The 19,377-nt window shown below is 37.9% G+C and overlaps 1 protein-coding gene across 1 annotated transcript in view; it reads right to left on the bottom strand.

Annotated features, from left to right (window-relative positions):
• mamo (maternal gene required for meiosis) overlaps positions 1-11,461 on the bottom strand; it is an 81,010-nt gene extending 69,549 nt beyond the window's left edge. Inside the window, 1 exon segment of the mRNA XM_068303904.1 lies at positions 11,311-11,461. The gene's annotated coding sequence lies outside the window, so the exon portion shown is untranslated.
• Positions 11,462-19,377: the final 7,916 nt, after the last annotated feature.

Raw genomic sequence — 19,377 nt, 5'->3', positions numbered from 1 at the left:
AGCAACATCAGGCAACAGCAACAGCAACAGCAACAGCAACGGCAGCAGCAACAACGACAATCGACAACCGACAACCGACAACAGAAGCCGCATTCAAGGCGTTGTTCAAACATACATATACATAACAGCAACAACAGCAACAACAACAACATGAAAGTGTAAAAAGCAAAAGGAAAAACACAACACATGACTCATCTCCACCAGGTCCAGATCGAGGTCCAGCAGCAACATGTTAAAAAAAAACAAAACAATAAAAGGAAGATGCAAAAAACAAGGCCAACAATATTGCCAAGGATTCCTTCGGTTAACCTCTCACCAAATTGGATTGATTAAGCTGTGTGTGTGCGTGTGTGTGTCTGTGTGTGGGTCATCTGAATGAAAGTGTTGATAGTGTTTGCCCTTTTGGCATCCTGACCAAAAAACAACAGTCAAACAACAACACAGACACCAATGGGGTATATTAAGGCCAACGAAAAGTCTTCCCTTCATATGTAGTTACAACCTTTTGGCGTACAGGGTATCTCAGAGTCGGTGAACAGGGACTTGTGTCCTGCTGTTGTTTATGAAGCTCGCGCGGCAACGAGTCAAAGTGTTGATAGTTGATAAAGAGATGAATGGCAATGTCCTTCTGATTGAGTATGTTAAGTGCTAACTGCACAGTGGAGAGAATACGAAAAAAAAAGAGGACGAAGTTTGTCAATTACTGCGAATATATTTGAAAACAAACTTAATCAATTGAATAAGTATAATAGACCTTTAGCCTTATCTTTAACCTAAAACAGATTAAGAGAGAATTTAGAATACAATCTCTCATCCTTCAATAACGACAAGGGACAGTGACTTATTAGCCATATAAGAGCTAGTCCTCTTCTAGTCATCCTCTCTAAGGATGCCTAAAGACTTTTGATCTAATAATGTTGATTCAAACAATTTGGAAATCCAAACAGTGTTGGAAATGCTTTTATTTTATTCAAATCCTTTTGATCTTTTGTTTGCCTTGTGCAAGCCTTTGGCATTATATTGTGTAGTTAGTGCCAGCAAACATTCAACTGATTGTTCGTTATGCCCACGCATCTTTTTTCCAAACTTTCCCCCTCCCTACCACCGCCTTACCCTTCCCCATGAAAACACTAACCAACTGACTCAATGGTCATACTTCAGCTTCAGCTTCGGCTTCAACTCCCAACTCCATTTTCAGGTCCAACTGAGCTCGTCTTATTGCCAGCCTTGGTATTTATTTTTGGTTTGTGTGTGTGTGTGTGTGTGGTGTGTGTGTTGGTGCATTTAACTGCCAAACTGCAACTGCAATTGCAATTGCTAGCTGGCCGCTTGCCACTTGTGCAGCAGCAGCAACAACAAAAACTTTCTCTGGCCAAGAATGTGCACGCAGCTGCAACAGCAACAATGCAACCTCCTCACATGCTTTAGGCAACATCAACAACAACAACAAAATTTTAAAATAAAAAAATAAAAAAAAAAAAAAAGGAAAAATAATAAAAATACCTAGCTTAGATAGTCCGAGGCTTCTACTGGTCAGTTCAGTATTATTGGTGTGTTTTTTCTATCGTTTTTTCTGGTCCACTCATTCATGCCTTGGCTTCAATACACTCGCACACACACACACACATAGATGTTTGTTTGTATGTGTATGTACACAGCACCCGCCGCGTGTCGATTGAAAATTTATGATCACAATTTTGGTTAATGCATTTTCGTGTTTGTGCCGTGATTACCAAATGTTATTCGCGCTCCACTGAGTCTTTCCCTATTTTTGCCCCTCTTTCGGTTCACCAACCCTGTTGGATGTCCACCCACCTTAAAATTGACTAAGTCTTTCTCTTTCTAACTGTGTATATATACATATGTATCTGCCTTGCTCCTGTATGCTGTGGTTAACTAAGCATTCCAACTAAGCCAACAATTCCTTTCCCCGAGAAATTGTCAATTACAATCGAGTTGCCACCAACAATTTGAATGCCAGTATTGGTTAACGTTCCATTCAGTGTTGCTAAAAGTTAATTGCATGCATTTTGCAAATTTAAATTCAGTTCAATTACCAAATTCATAAAATTCACAAAGTGCCAACCAAAAAACAAATGCTGTAGGTGTATATTTGAAATTTTTTCGTGTTCGTTTTCTGTCGTTTCGCTGTCGAGTCAACAACAAGCGGCATACATACATACATACAAACGTACATAGGTAGGTGGCAACCCTAAACGGAGATAGAAATCCTAATACGGTTACATCGGACCATTGTAAACATACAAAGCCATTTCGGTAGCCATTTCGGCAGCTGCTGTAAACATTTTACGGTTTCGGTTGTGGTTTTTTTTTTTTTTTTTTGTTTGGCATTTTTATTCGATGGCATATTTCCGTTTTGTAAACTTTTGGTTCACATGAACCAAGTCAAGCTCCTTGCCTCTTTTCCCATACCCTCACTCTCTGAATATGCGAAGGTCATAGGATTGAAGGATCAAAGAGATTTGATGGGATTAGTGTTTAATTAAGTAAAAGAATAGAATTTATTGTTAATAATGTTTAAGAAGTTTTCTTTAGGGAAAACAAAACGAGTGTATCTAAAAGTCAAGACGTAGATAAAGTTTTTTGGCATCCGTTTGGCTTACGGTATCTTTTTGTTCATTTTGGATTGTTGAGTAGCCCCCCAAACGAGCTAATGTGTCTTGTAATTTGCATGGCCATTTGTGAGGAAAGTGAAAAGCGCATTTTTTTGCGTAAATTATGCGGCATCTTTAGCTTTACGCAGCCTAAGCTAAGTCAGACGGTCAGCCGGACAGCCGGACAGTCAGCCAGAGAGCAAAAGAAGGAAACAGTAGCACTTACAAGTTCCTTTTATGGCCACCTAGCTGCCTGACTTGTTGACCAAATGCGGCCAAAAAGGAGTCGCCGCTCTTTATTCAAACGAGAAAACAACAAAATAGAGAGAGAGAGACAGAGAGAGAGAGAGAAAAAAATAACTTTTTATGGTTATGATTGCGTCTCGTTGTGCGAACACTAAATATGCAGTGAAAATGGAAATGGAAATACTCCAACTTCAACTCCAACTCCAGCTCCGTCTTCGACTTCATTTCCATCTCCATCTCTGTCACAAAGAAAATTCTCCTTACTGGTAAACACGTGGGCGTATTGGCTGCAATGTGGCTGCTGTTGCTGCTTTCACACACAATTAGCGTATGTTGCTGATGCTGCTGCTGCTGCTGCTGCTGCTGCAGTGGGGAACAGCAGCAGTTGCAGTCGCATCCTTGTGTGGGTGCCTTGGCTAAAAGAAAGCTAAATAGAAGGAAAGCTCACTGCAATTGCCATAAATCATGCCAAGGCTTAACACTATTGTTGTTGTTGCTCTTGTTGCTGTTGACACAATCAACAGCAGTAACAGCAGCAACAGCAGCAACAACAGCAATGGCAATTGATTTGGTGTGCCGTTTTCTTCTTCCTCCCCCTACTACTTCTCTCCCCTCTTACCATTTTTTTTTGTTTGTTGCCCCCATTTTTTAGCTGCTGATTGCCAAGCTCTCCTCTCACTTAGTTTTTCTTGTGACTAATGATACAAAAAAAAAAAAAAAAAAACGGCAGCAACAGCAACATGTTGTTGCTGACGCACGCCCATCGTTAGCAAACAACCACTTAAAAAAGTAAATCAGAGTGTAAATATTTATTTGTATTAACTTTAAAAGAATCTTTGGATCAAAAGAGCAAAAGGTACTAGAATATTGTAACCCTTAACTGTCTATCACTTAGAGGCAGATTAATAAAAAGTTAATCTAAATTTGGTTACATTCTACTTGAGAACGTGATCGAAATGATATCCCTGGTGATGTCCAATGCTTGGCTCAAGGCTTTTAAGACACGTTTGCACTGCAGTTGCAGTTGCAGGGACCGCCCTGTTGCCATTCCATTTGACACGTAGGTGTCAAGTTGTGTGTCTATCTCTCTCTGTGTGTGTGTTGGAAGTATTTATTAAATATGCCCAAAGGAAATACGTCGTCGTTGCTGTTGTTGTTGTTGTTAGTAGTAGTAGTAGTGTTGGTGCTCTGGCAACATTGGTGTTGTCATTGCTGCCGCTGCTGGATGTTGCTGTTGATATACACTTGGCTATTGTACTTGAAATATTTTGATGATGCGGCAACAATTGCCGTTGCTGCTAGTAGTGAGATTGATATTATTTCTTCTACTTTTTTTCTAACTACTTCAACTGCTGGTGTGTTGCTCTTTGGCATATTTGTCTTACAATGTGGGAAAAGGTAGAAGTTTTCCTGATGTTATTGATGGAAATGCAATTAGTTATATGATTGCTGTGCCATGGCCAAGAGTGTTGCTCTTGATGATCTTCCTAATGATCTAAACGATACTGATAGGATGCGTCTTACCGCTAGGAATGTTGCCTTACAAATATTATTCAGAATCAACTAACTGACTGACTGAGCCAGTCGATTGCATATGCAACATGTTGAAGTTAAATGATAATTTTAGCCAAAATACGTTGCCACGCTGCCACATAGAAGATCATTAAAAGCCAAAGAAACGGAACGGAACGAAAAAGGGGAAATTAAACAAAACATATGTACTAAAAACGAACAGTATATAATCATTATTTCGCAGTTTTATTCCTATACACACACACACACACACACACTGACACAGAGTCTGTCACACACCCGCATACTTATTTATTTATATATACATTAGGTCGGCCCTTAGTTTATCTATAACTTTTTGTAGTTTTTTCTAAACAAATTATATCAAAAAAAAAAGTTCGGGAGGGGAATCGGGGGGGAAAACTTTCCCACAAAATCGAGATTTTATCCAAAAACTTTAAATTTTATTCGAGAACGAATTTCCCTCTCTAAATAGACGTTTCTTGTTAAGAATTTTTTACTACTTTTATGTTAAAATGAATTATTTTTTAAATTAAGGTTCAATAAGTTCAAATTATAATATATTTTGCTTTTAATTATTTACAAAATTAACTAAAATATATAAGAACTATTAACTAAATATAAAAAAAAATAAATGAAATTGTGAAGTGAAATAAAAATTGACTAAAATAAATAAATTTTAATTGAAATGAATTCAAAGCGAACCCAAAAAATGTTTAAAAACAAATGTAATGTAATAAAAATTCTTTTACATTTTAATTTTGATTTTAGAATTTATAAATGTGAAAACTGATTTCGATCGAATGATCAATTTTAAAAAGTTTTCTGTTCTTTTTCGCTAAGAAAACAATTAAACAATTAAATTGTTGTTAAGATATAATTAAATGTTCGGATCACCCTAAAATATATATAAATTCCCACTTATGTACTATATATATATGCATACACATAGCGCGCGTGCAACCTTGAGATAATTTAATCGTTTGTGTTTGAGAGCAAACACACAAACACACGTATACCCACACCCACATAGAATAAGTTGGTCGGCATGTAAGTATGTATGTGAGAGGAAATGCATGTCGATCGTCAGCCGGGTGCCGCTCTGGGTTGGGGAAAGGAAATACAAAGAAACACACAACAAAATGCCAGCAAACAATTGAAAAAAAAAATAGTTAACAAATCGCATTAGAACACTTTCGAATGCAATATATCAAACGAAAGGCACTTCATCTAATGGTTTACATTGTTTTAAAAGGGGGCAAGAGGAGGCAAGAAAACTGTCTTTGAAAATGAAACAAACTTTGGCACAAAATCTATATACCCCTCGTTTTACTGGGGTGTTGAATGATGATGAAAAACATTTCAAACTGCGCTTAAGTCAATAACACACGCAGGTAACTAAGCCTTGGCACAAACTGAAGAACATGACAAACAGAAAGGAGGCAGCCCCCAAAAAAACAGAAACAAAGATCAATAGAAAAATGTGAAATTTCTATTCCTCGATGGAGGTTCTCGATAAATGGTTTGGGTATGTTGAGATTTCAACTCAGTTTAAGGAGTTGGAAGTATACGAAATCTAGTATGTAGTTTAGGATATCATAAAGGTCGATGCTTAAAGTTGGTATTCTAACTGCAGTTCTTGGCCTTTCTTTGAATTGTGCAACTGAAGTGAACTTTAGACAATAAGGAGAAGAAGAAGCAGAAGAAGTTGAGCACAAGTAGCACAAGTAGAGACGAGACGACGACTGGCAAAAGATTCTTCTGCCAAGCATCGTCAACAAACACTAATAAATTATTTGACAGATTATTGTATATTATTATTGTTGAACTTTTGGGGCAACGAATGTGATATACCCTGTAAAATAGTCGAATATTACTTCAAATATTTCTAATTTCGAGATTAACGAATGTTATCGATATAACTCCTCACCAATTGTCACTAATAAGGTCAGGTCAAAGGTCATTAAAAAACGTCTGTTGGCCATCGAAGAGCAACATTGTAAGTATGAAGACTTTCGACACTGTGCCACCAGTTAGAGGCGGCCCTATTTATTTTGTTGTTTCACCTTTTTGTTTTTTTGGTGTCATGTTGTTGTTGTTGTTGTTGCCGTTGCTCTAACAAATGATCCTCATGTCTTTGCCGTCGCAAAACAAATCTGAGCAATTTTTTATGATAAATAACACCCAGCAGAGGCAGCATAAGGGGGAACGGGTACACACACACACACACACACAAGCAAAGAGTGTGTGACAGAGACAGTGTGATAGAAGAAGGATATGGTGGTGAATGAGTGGCGCGTCGTGGGGGAGGGGATAACTAAGCAGGCTCTTTTATTTAGTGTTGCCCCCAGCGGTTAACGGACCAGCTTGCTGGTTGCTGCCGCGGCTTGTGCAAACAAACAAATCGCCGTAGATTTATTTTAGTGCACGAGCCTACAACACCAAATTGCTCAGGCATGCGTGGGCCAAGTTAGGCCAGGCCAAGCCATGCCAAAGCTAAAGCGAAGCCAAACCAAGCCAAAGCCATGGCATGGCATGGCATGCCACACAAAGTAAGAGGAGGAGTAGTCCACTTCATGTATCCATGTTGGCCATGATAAAGCAACAAAACCACGAAACCAAATGAAAAATATATATACACATACACATATATGTATGCATATGTAGGTATGTATGTATGTGTGTTCGCTTTCAACGCGGTAATTAAAAGATGAATCGTCCGCTGCCTTCTGGCATGTCTTCTGTCAATGTATAAATCTAATAAGAAGGAGTCCAACTCCATGTTAGAGAGTTACAAATTATGCATCATTTAAAAGCCATAACGCCTCGTTTGCCAAAGATCCGTTTACTATACTCTATATACAGGTATATGTACATATGTATGTATATGCTCTATAACATGATTGATAGTTGCTTTTAGTCCTGTACCAACCTCCATCTCCCTCCCTCCATCTCTCTCTCTCTCTCTCTGTCTCTCTTTGGCCTATTAATTTTCACATTTCCGCCCATTGCTTTGCAGCGTCATAAAAAGTCTATGGAAGTAAATTAACATAGATAACAAATTGCCTTATATTGATGTAAAAGTGTTTTTCAATTTGTTCTATAAAAGATTCAAACTCCTTAAAGAGTTTTAAATTTATAAACAATCGATGTGAATGACAAATAAAGGAAATTCAAATTGTTTTTTCTATTATCAGTTGGAAAAAACTCATTGAAATTTGGCTTTGACCTTTTCCTTCTTGATCTTCATAACATTCCTTTCCCTTCCTGTTCCTTTCAGTATGTCTCGAAAATATACCGCTAAATCGATTAACTAACTGTTTAGTAGGTGCAGTTTTATTTACGTTATACTTTCACTTTTAACGGAAACTAACGGTATGAAACGAATGAAAGCATTTCAAATGGAATTTGCCCAATGCATCTGCCGCACTTAACTAAAAAAAAAACCATTTTGTATTTCATTTTAACTGATAGAAATCTACAGTTCCACAACACAAAATTGGGTCAACAGAAACAGCTGCCAAAAACAGAATTTAAACAAAGGGTTCGAAGTCAGTCAGTCAGCCAGTCAGAAAGTCAGCCAGCAGGTAACAGGAAGAAAGACAACCAAATTGAAGAATTACTCTTCTTTACTACTTTTACTCCTTTTGACACGAGCCTTAAATGTTCAGCTGGCGGCAAAAGTTAATATCAAATAAGCAACTGTTATCACGCATCCTTCTTAAGGAAACAGCCAAAAGCCACTTGAGTTTTTGTTTTTGTTGTACTTACACAAATGAAATATACATAAAAGAATGTAGTATGTAGTAACAATCTTTTTTTAGAGTTAACTCACCTGCAAAAGAAAAAGAAACAAAATTGACATTAATTGAATGAGAAATCAAATCATTTTATTTGGCCGATAAAAGGCCTGGATCTATATATATATATACGTAAGATCTAAAGACTTGCCATTCGGTTTGCAATTAAGCCGCAATTCACAAATCGATCGCAATCTAAGCCACAACAATAACTTGATTGAAGGCATTCATCCTGCGGCATCATGAATTTGACTTGCAGACCAAACTAAACTAGGATACTATTCCAAAGACATATCAATACATTTAGAAATCGTATTTTATGTGCAATTAAGCGTTCATTTCATGGCCAAATAGCTATTGAATTCTTTTCTGTTGGCATTCCATTGTATATAAGTATATGTAGTTGTATTAGTTTCAAGTATTTATGTATTGTAAGCGGCGACAACAACTTTCAAATATCGCCTATATATATGTTTATATATACATATAGAGTTTTGCGTTGGTAATTTGGTTAAGAGAAAGGCAACAACAGCTTGAAGGCGTGGCCAAACAATTTATATATGTATGTGTAGCAGAAGAAGGTGAAGGTGTGGAGAGAAGAGGGGTTTTTGGGGTATTTGAAGATGTGATCCAATTCAATTTAAACTCGGCCTCAGCTGCAAATGCAATTACAACTAAAAAAAAAAAAAAAAAAAGCGAAAAACTAAATCAACAGCATAACAAACAAATCGCTAGCGAAATTTCGAATTTTTTTTTGGAAAACAAAGTGAATTGAATACTCTACTAGTATTCAGAAGATTTGTTTATAAAAAAGATTATATTTTCAAATAGATTTTGGTTATAATTCTCAACTAGTTTTAGCGTCTATTGTAAATAGAACATGCCACTCTCTTCTGATCCTTTCAACTTGCAATTTGAAAGGGTATACAAAATGTTGATGCAAACACTCAACTTAAAAGGCAATGCAATCGACGACAAGAGCCAATGGATATATGTATGTATGTATGTATGGGGGTTGTCGCACTATTTTGTGTGTTTTTGTTTGTTTGTTTATTCTTTCCTTTACTTTTCATGACTCCGCCCACTTTCCCACACACCCATAATTGTGAATGACGAATGACAATAGAGGGAGACATAGAGAGTGAGAGAGAGAGAGTAAATGCATGAGCTGAAACTAAGGCTAGAAAAAAACCGATAAATATATATATTTGTATGATCTTGATCTGCATCAACTTGCTCAAGTTATGGCCGTTTGCATATTCATATTTCATCCTAATTTACATATCTGCAGCTAGATTCTGGAATCGATATATATATATCTGAGAATATAGAATGTATTGGAAGCAGAAAAAGGTGCAGTTGCAATGAGAGAGTGCATCTCGTCATAATGGTATTGGTATTACAGATGCTTTTAGAGAGTTTTTTGTGTGGAGCTCACGTTTCACAATTCGATTTGAGGTGTTTTTGTATATTATGTCTCTCTTTGGTCTGGTCTGAGGTCTGGTCTTCTCTTATCACACACGCATGCCCCACCTTGCTGCCCCTTCTCCACTCCCTTGCCGTGACGCCTACACCCACCTTAAAGCGGTATTCGCACTTTGCCTTTGCCTTATCAGAGAAGCACCTATGCCGTTTGCTTTCATGGTTGCTGTGTCAATATACATATATGTATGTGCTTATGTATAGGTAAGTATATATGTATGTATGTATATCTCGCCCGCATATGCAATGCAAAACCATTTCTTTTCATGTTCTTATTTTGTTTTCATTTTAGTGGATTTTGTGATTTTCTGTTTCTAATTGAATTTCGTATTTGACGACGATTGATAATGGCTAAATATATGCAAATAATAATGATAAAGCTTGAGCCGGCAATAACAAAAATACATACATATATAAGAATATACATATGTACATATGTATGTTATATATATATACAATTGTATATTATTTGGTAGATAGGAAAACCTAATTGCTTGCATTTTGCTGGCATTTTATGGTAGCGGGGGGACAGAAAGTCTAGCCACATCAATTTTTAGTTTTATAGTATTTGATACCTAGTACATACATATGTATACATATATTGTTTCTTGATCACTTTCTTATCAAATTTTTTTTTATTATCAAAACTTTTACAAGGCATTAAAAAGAACAACAACAACAACAACGAAAAAGTGCCAACTAGTACTTGGCAACTGTAAAAGATTTATAACATAATAAATTTTCATTCGAATTGCATTTCAATTCTCCTCATTAAGATTTATCGAATGTTGAAATGTTTTTTGGAATGGCATCACGATACTAAGAGATCATTAAGAGATGTAAATAAGTTATTCTTTAATTACCAATGTAATAAGGTAATTTCTAATGGAAAGAGACGTAAGCAGGCAAGGGCTTAGCCAACAATTTCTATAAGCCAAAACAGAAATCTTAAGTGATCCTAAAACATTCTAAGGCAACAGAAATGATTGTCTCTTATCAAGTCTCTTGTAATTTGTAGATTCTATTTAAGGTCTAGACTGAAACTTGTGAATTTAACATGTTAATTTTGTTTATATTAAGTTGAGACAAAAAAGGAAAACGAATTAAATGGTATAGTCTCATTTGCTTCCACACAAAAGTCTTCTCTCTTTATGGCAATTATAGATGACCAATAAGAAAATCATATGTCTATTTTGGTTAAAACTTTGTCAATGTTTCCACAGTCCAACAAGTGTCAGTCAAAGGACAAGGAAACAGTAGTAAAAATATAATCCGATTCCCTTTTCTTGATCTCAAAAGTTATCTTCATAAAAACCAAGGCAAAAATCATAGTTAAGAATTGTTCATATACACATAAATATACCCACATATATACATTTAGACATATGTATGCATGCATAACGCTTCCTCACACCTCACACTTTCATTCGATTCGCTAACTCACACGCTGCGTATACTTGATGCATAGGCACATGCAAGCCAAATGACGTATACGCCATGTGTATTGTATTTAATTTCGTTTCGTTTGTTTCTTACGCTCTCGCTCTATTACCACCCTACCCCCTCACCACCTCTCCACACACTCAAACACACACACGTTATTGCTGTCTCTTTCTCTCTTGCTTTTGACTCACCCTGTTTGCTTATGCAGCAGGCAGCAGGCGTATAACACGATGACAAAACAACACCAACAACAACAATAATAAATTGCTGTTAAAAAACAAAAAAAACAAACAAAACAATAACAAAAATAAATAAAAACAATATTGCACAAAAATGAGCAAATCGTTTTCAAATGATTGTTCAAATTTTTTACATTTGTTTCTCTATATATATATATTAATCATTTTCTTTCTGCCCCTTTTTTTTCTCTTCCTTTTCAAACGTTGTTCATTGCTTGCTTGCGTTCTATTTGATATAAAGGGAAATCACAATAAAAAAAAAAACAACAAAATTATTGAAAAAAAAAACACAATAAAAAAGGAAAACGAAAATATGCGCCGACGCAAAACGCGAGTCAGGAATTCAGTCAGAGTTTTGAACACGTAGACAAGAAGGCAAAAGCACCGAACTATTTAAACCGTTGCCAATGCGATTCCGACAAGAGATGCGAGAAACGGATCCAGCAGCGTCCTGTTGTTGTTGTTATTGTTGTTGTTGTTTCTTTAATCTTTTTTTTTTTTTTTTTTGGATTTTTTTGTTTGAGGAAACGAATTGGGATCTTCAGCGGAGAATGGGAAAATGCAAAATAAATGAAAACCACCAACTTCGTGTGCAACGTCAGCGACAAAAAAAAAAAAAAAAAAAACGCAGCAAACGACACACTGAGCAACAACGACAACAACAACAGCGACGACGACGACGACGACAGTGACGGCGACGACGACGTTGACGACGCACACAAATAGCTAACTAACTAACAGCGGCTGTAGTAAAATGACAACTGAAACCGCAGCACAGGCGAAATGAGAACGAGTAATGACAGAGGGAACAAATTGACGATGGACAGCAGCAGCAGCAGCAGCAGCAATAGCAATAGCAATAGCAACAACTGCATCACCAACAGCAGCAGCAGCAGCGGCAACAGCGACAGAGGCATGCAGCGATTATTGCAAGCGGCAATCCAACTGCAGCCAGAGCTAGATTGGTTCTGCCATGTGCAAATCAGTGCTGTCCGTTTGGCTAGCATAAAATCTAGCTATAGCGCATATTAGAGATATTTTACATAACCTAGAATCAATTGGCAAGGGATCTGTAAAACTTTATCTCAGAAAGTGGTTTTTACCCTTTAGATCTTATTTTTATTGTGCAATTTGGTGGAATATTAGAAACTACTTAGAATTCCTATAAATTTATAAAGATGTATGCGATTTTCAGAGATGTTTGAATGAATTCTCGAGTTCTTCGAGTTTGGATACTTTTCACTTTTAGCTTGATAGACTCATTCGAACTAGAAGTCGTTTTACTAATGTATAGGGCAGAGGAAGCTGGCGGGCAAACGATATGCTTCGTCAGCTGTTCGGTTGTCGGCACGGCGCGTCGGCGTCGGCGTTAGCTTCGTTCGCTTTGTGCGGAAGTGCAGTGCACCGAGACGTTGACGTTGGCATCGCCGACATAAAAACGCAGCAGCAAAAAAAAAAAAAACTTAAGTGCAAGGCCAAACGCGTGCGAAAGAGCTAGTGGATAGTGTGTGTGTGTGTGTGTGTGTGTGCAAGTGTGTGCGACTGGCAAGTGTAACTGATCGCGTTAGACGTGCGGAGAGCGCGTGTATAATATGCATCGTTTCGTTCGTTTTTCATACCTCCCACCACTCCCAACCATCTCCCACCTCCCACTCTCCCATTCTCCCAATCACTCTTATCCACTAGCGTTGCTTTAGCTTCTTGCTCTCTCTCTCTCTCCTTTCTAGCTACCAACCAACTAGCCTCCCCCCTCCATCCCGCCCACTATCTCAGCAAACGCCTCTTTCTAGCTTTGGCATTGCACACGCGCGTGCCCTTGAAAACTTAACCCAGAGGCAGTCAGCCAAAACCAGCTGCTGCCAACAACAATACCGTCGTACAAAACAACACAAAACACCGAAACACCGCCCCCGCACAACAAAACTGTTTGCCAACAAACAAAAGAAAGTGCACAAATTGTTGAAATTTTCTTAGCGAAATCAGCAAACGTCAGAATGAAAGAAGAAACAAACGCAAAAATAAAACCAAATTTCGCACGTAAAATGTTGGCCAACAAATTTCATTGCCAACACACAAATGTGTTGTGCTGTGTGTGTGTGTGTGTGTGTTTCTTTCGATTTTATACAAATGCGGTTATTTTTTGCTTAGTTGCGCAAAAAGGAACGAAAATAGTTGTTGTTGTTGCTGTTGCTGTTGCTATTCTTCTTTTCTTATTTTGCAAAAATTTTTAGAGACACAGAAAAAAAAAACGCATTAGAGCATGGTGAGGAATGTGGGAATGTGGGAATAGGGGGGGTGGACTAAGGTTGGCTATCTAGTATTTTGAATTATTTCACAATTATATTTCCGTTTCGCTTTCAATAGGCCAACTGCTCTTGTGATTCACAACTTGTTCTAGACTCTGGGTCGCTGTTCAATCTCAATCAGCCTTAAAACTTACTTTGTCTAATAATTAGAGAGGATTTATATATATAAAAAATCTGCTGATCTCTTTTGAAAGTGTATATAATCAATGTTGGCAACAAAAACAAAAGTTTTTTAGTAATCTATTGCATACTTTAAGGGTCACCGTTTGATAACTATGTTTCATTAGGATATTTATCAGAAATAACTTTAAAAAAAAAAGCTTTTCTAATGATAAAAGACGAAAGAGAATGCCAAACACCTCTGAGATCAGAATTTGGCTAATTTGTTAATGGAGCTTTTCACTTCTTCTTCTCATTCTTTTGGCCCACAACTTATTTTGGACGGATTCAGATTGCGGGTTTCCTTTTTGGTCATAAACTACGTTCAATGGGCATATGTACGTAATTTCAATATGCGCACGCCGTCAATTTGCAATTGCAATAAATAAATAAAAAGAAATGTTCAAGGTCAGTCCGAGAATGTACCTATAAAACAACAACAACAACAACAACAACTATAGCAAATTGCACTCATTCAATCCCCATTCTCGTACGCAAAAATGTTTGAGTTTATGCACAAATTGGAACGAAACTAAAATAAAAACTAATGTAGAAATACAACAAATAAACACATACACGAGCGATAGAGAGAGAGAGAGAAAATCGATCACAACACACCGATATTGAAATACTCTAAGAAGAATTGAAAAAAAAACCACATTTGAAAAGGGGAGAACAAAATTCAAGAAAAAGGGCAAATGACAACATCGATTGCTATCGACTGATCACATCATTGTATCCAGAAGGCGGGTAAGGGTATAGGAAAATAGAAACAATTTGCGCTCAACAATTGCCAACGCTTTGCAATCGTCTCTCTCCCTGTCGCTGTCGCTGTCGACTGGCATTGAATTTTCACTGTCAAGGTCGAGCGTTGTTCTGATGCGCAACGCAACGCATTGCCCCACGATGCGATCGTGCGAACCACCACCAGCAAACCAGCAAAGCGCACACACATATCGACAGAGGGGGCCAGACAACAAGAGAGTGTGGGAGAGACAGAGAGAGAGAGAGAGTGCGAAAAAGAGAACAAACTCTTTGACGTATACAACTGCACTCTCTCAGTCACAGTGGTAAAAAGGGTTTGCAAATAATAATGATGAGAAAAACAAATTTTTAGAAAACTTTTCTAGTTCTAGTTTCATTTCAATAGAGTTAAACGGACAGAGGTAGAGAGAGAGAGAGACATTCATTAAACAAATTACTAACTCCGCTTACTCGTTGACCTAGTCCCTGATTCTGTCCCAACAAAATATTCTAGCCAAATGCAATTACTGTGCAATTTTGACACACTGTGCACACTGTTTGTGCATTGTGCATTGGCCGTGTGTGTGGGCGCGCGCGTATGGCGAAAGCGACACACGCGTCTTATGTAAGCGACAACCACTTCCTGCACTTTGTTGTTGTTTTTTGTCCGATTTCATTTTGGTTTTTGTTTTCTTCTTTACTTCATGTTTCGTTCGGCTAAAGAGCCAGAGCCCTGGGTTTTTTTCGCATGTTGTTCTAATGCAATTGTTTGTTGTTCACAGAGTATTCTTGTGCAATTCGGCATAATAAGTGTTCGTCCACATTGCGTATGCGTAATATTTCACCAAAAGAAAAAACGCGCAAAAAAAGGAAAGAAAAATAAAAACCATCACCAAATTGCAACGTTTTCTGCGGTAAACAAAAACAAGACGCGCCGCTAAAGCCGACGTCGCCATGGAGCCAACACAAAATGCGTTTTTCTTTCTTTAAGCCATAAATCAGTTGACTTGAAGCATAGACAAGATGAGGCAAAAATTCTATGGCAAAGGCACGCCCTTAATTCGCCAACGAAACAAGAAGACATATGTAATTTGACATAAGCGATGTTAAAGTTCAACTCCCCACAACAACAACAACAGCAACAACAACAGAGAAATAGATGGATGTCTCGTCCTTTACTATGTGATGTGATGAGCGAGCCCTCAAGGTGATTGACTTGCACTTGGCGGCATTTGGTGATAATGTCAAAGGCGGCAAGCCCAGCAAACCATCAACCAGCACATCACACGCTTAATCATGTAACAGAGGGCACAAAAGAGTGCGAGGGTTGGAAGGGGGGGAGGCAAAAAATCAAGAACACATACATATGTATGTACATAAATGCATTTGTATTCGTGTTGAGACATTTCAAACGGGGGAAGCCTGTCAAAGCTGCGATTAATCTCACTCAGCAAGCGAGAGAGAAGAATAAAACCGTGGTAACAAATTAAGCAAACAGAAAAGCTGCACAAAAGTACATTTAAATTGATTCAACACTTGTAATTCCCAACCAGTTTAAGCATTAACAAACAATTATTGATAGCTTTAAGAGATTGATCAATCGATCAACAAATTTAAAGGCTCCAATTGGAAGTTAACCACTGTAAAGTCAAATGTTTTGAACCACTGTGCCATTTGGCGGCGGTGGCGGCGTTCATAATTGAGATATGTATAAACTTGGTAATATTTCATAAGAACTTGCAAACAAATATGTATATCTAGGTATATACATACAGAGAAGACTAGAACGAAGCCTGTTCCGGACAAGCAACAAGACCAAGCCAGCAAGCCAGCGAGTGACCAAGAGCCTTGTTCGTATAGAAATAACTTAATTGTCACTCAATTACTCAGTTTTCAGCTAAAAGCATTCATTGCTCTGGCTTAACGTCAGAAATGGACAAGCAGAGAGTGAGAGGTGTGGGCAGAGGCTGAGGAAAGCCAAGGCGTGAATAATGGACCTCTTTTTACCACATGGACCAAGTCCAAGAGGACCATCATCATCATCATCATCATCGTCATCTGTGTATTTTTGTGTGGGGACCCCAATGGGCCTAGTGAATGAAAATTGATGAGTTGCGACAGTTTTTGGCCAAAGGGCAAAACGAGCTGCAGCCAAAGCTGCGGTTCCTTCACTCCAGCACAGCCAGAGTACTGGAAGAAGAAGAAAAAGGCAAACAACTAAAACCTGTGGATCAGGCCAACTTCAATGCAAATCAAAATTGCACATCAACTGACAAATACGATCGAACTGGACCAACAGATGACATTAAAATGTGTAAAAACTAACTCCCTGGAGGACCAGGGGCCTCAATTATGACATTTGACATTGCCCACAAAGACAAAACGAAAAGACGAACGAACCTCATCAACACGACCGACCACAAACCACTTTGTCATGGTCTCAACCTTCTGCTCTCTCTCCTTCTGAATCCTTGAGGCCTTTCAGATTGCCAACTCACTGCCACTATCAATCAAAATTGTTGCTCTCTTGCATGTGGGTGCCTTTCATAAGCCACACTCTAGAAAGGAGTTTAACAATCCAGTTATACATCTACCTTGACCACATCTTCATTTGGTACATACAAAGTTAATGAGCCTCATTGATCCTAAGACTTTTGATGAGTTGCTTAATTCATTTTTGATTAACTTGCATTTGAAAAACTTCAGATATATTTACCCTCCTCTATGCTTTTGGATGGAATAGGATCACGAATAATAACTTTGTGCAAATCAATTTTTCCAATAGTTTCCTTTAGGTCATCAGTTCTCTCACCTTCTATCTACATAATTTTCATAAATATCCAACATAAATTTCAATCAAAACTAAATGCAAAAGAAACCCTGCGAGATGGAAACTGAAAATTGCGAACTTGTGAATCTCAAAATCTATTAATGCAATTTCACTGCATAAGCATAAAGAACGAAGACATTAGAGCATAGTATGCAAAAAAAGAAAAGAAAAGAGAATTTCATGGCAAACTGTGCGATACTGGGCACTCGGCCAGACCGGAGAGGTAAAGGCCTTCTTGAGCCGCCATTGCAACTGCAATTGCTCCATAAAGTAAAACTAAATTGCTCAATAATTTTGTCCACATTTGATTATGTCTTCTGCAAGAGTACAAAAAAAAAAAAAAAACAACAACAACAACAACAACTCTCTTCACCTTTCCTTTCTAACTCCATGTTATTTGCCATTTCGACTCTTGCTCTCTCACTCGTTTTCTGTTGTTGCTTCCAGCATCTTTTGAGCATTTGAGCCAAACCCTGCGAATTGCAGTCACGATTGTGTGATGCCAGGCCAAAGAACGGGGCCCACAAATTCAAAACCCATAAAGACATCAAAGCAGGCAGCGCGTGTAACAATTTGCCAGGCTACGAGCAACAACTACAACTACAACTACAACCACAACTACAGCAATACCAACAGAAACAGAAACAGAAACAGCCACATCAACTGTATGCCTGATGCCTGATGCCTGGTGCTGGCCAGGGCCAAAATGCAACAAAACGCAAATTAACAACGAGCCTAACATAACATACAAAACGCAGAAAACGGAGGTTGGGTCGACAATGTCGACGATCGACCAGAAAACGCGACATGGCCGAAGTCATCTACCGGTATATGCCTACATACACACACACACACACATCCGCACCCGCACAACAGTTACCAAAAAGCAAATTTGTTTTTTTTTTTTCTTTGTTTTCTAGCTAAATCGAATTCAAAAATACCCTAATGCCTTAATCTCTAAACAAAAAAATTCACCACGTCGGGGTCACCAAAAGTTTAAATATTTATTTTAAATGTTAACTAAACAAATTTTGTGTTAATTTTGCCTTTTGTCTCGTATCCATTTTAGATTTTGAAAAATTTGTCGACAAAGTAATGTCAGTAAAACGGTATTTAATACATATACCGTTAGAAATTCTTATGTGCGTGTGTGTGTGTGTGTGTGGCAAAGATGTGCTCTGATGGCCGTCAAACCGGTGCATTCCATAATTGTGTATGGTAGATGATGATCTGTAGATCCAAAAAGGCCCACCCACCCACACAAACACACCCACACTAGGACACTCTTGAGTCGATGTCGATGGAAAATGCCACCGAGATCGGCTCACGATCGACGAAACGACAGATCGACGGATCGATCGATGGATGGTGGATGGTGGTGATGACGGTGGCTCCAGCATCGAGCTGAAATGCTCATTAAAAATGTAGAAAGCTCAACTCCCAGCGAATCGATCGCTTGCTCGATCGCTCGCTGTCAGCGCTAATCGCACGATCTTAATTTACAGCAACAACCACAACAAAAAAAAAAACAGGATGACTGACTAACGCAAAGAAGAAAAAAAAAAAAAAACCTTTCGCTCACTGAAAGAGATTTTTTTTGTTTTTCTTTTTATAGCTGGCCAACTGATGCCGATATCTATGCGGTTAATTTGGTAAGCGACGCAACTTTCGCTTTTTGTTGTTGCTGCCACTGCTAACGATCATCAATCGACGGTAATTTATTATTATAAAGTTAGATTTAGTTGTACGAGTTTCAATATATATATATATAAATATGTATGTAGGCAGATTTTAATTCAATTAAAAATCGGTTAGAAATTATGTTAATTATATGTTGCAAATTGTTAACGATTTGCTGGCCGAATCACCTGAGTTTCTCATGCAACAATCATAATCTAATCCCCATAAATGTATGTGTGTGTGTGTGTGTGTGTGTATTGACATAAATTTGTGTGTTTGCTTTAAAACAAAACATTTAAA

The sequence above is a fragment of the Drosophila tropicalis genome, unplaced genomic scaffold (assembly GCF_018151085.1).
Source record: "Drosophila tropicalis isolate 14030-0801.00 unplaced genomic scaffold, ASM1815108v1 contig_158, whole genome shotgun sequence".
In the NCBI taxonomy this organism is placed as follows: Eukaryota; Metazoa; Arthropoda; class Insecta; order Diptera; family Drosophilidae; genus Drosophila; species Drosophila tropicalis.
Note: the sequence above shows the minus strand (reverse complement) of the source record. Positions and strands in the feature narration are given on the sequence as shown.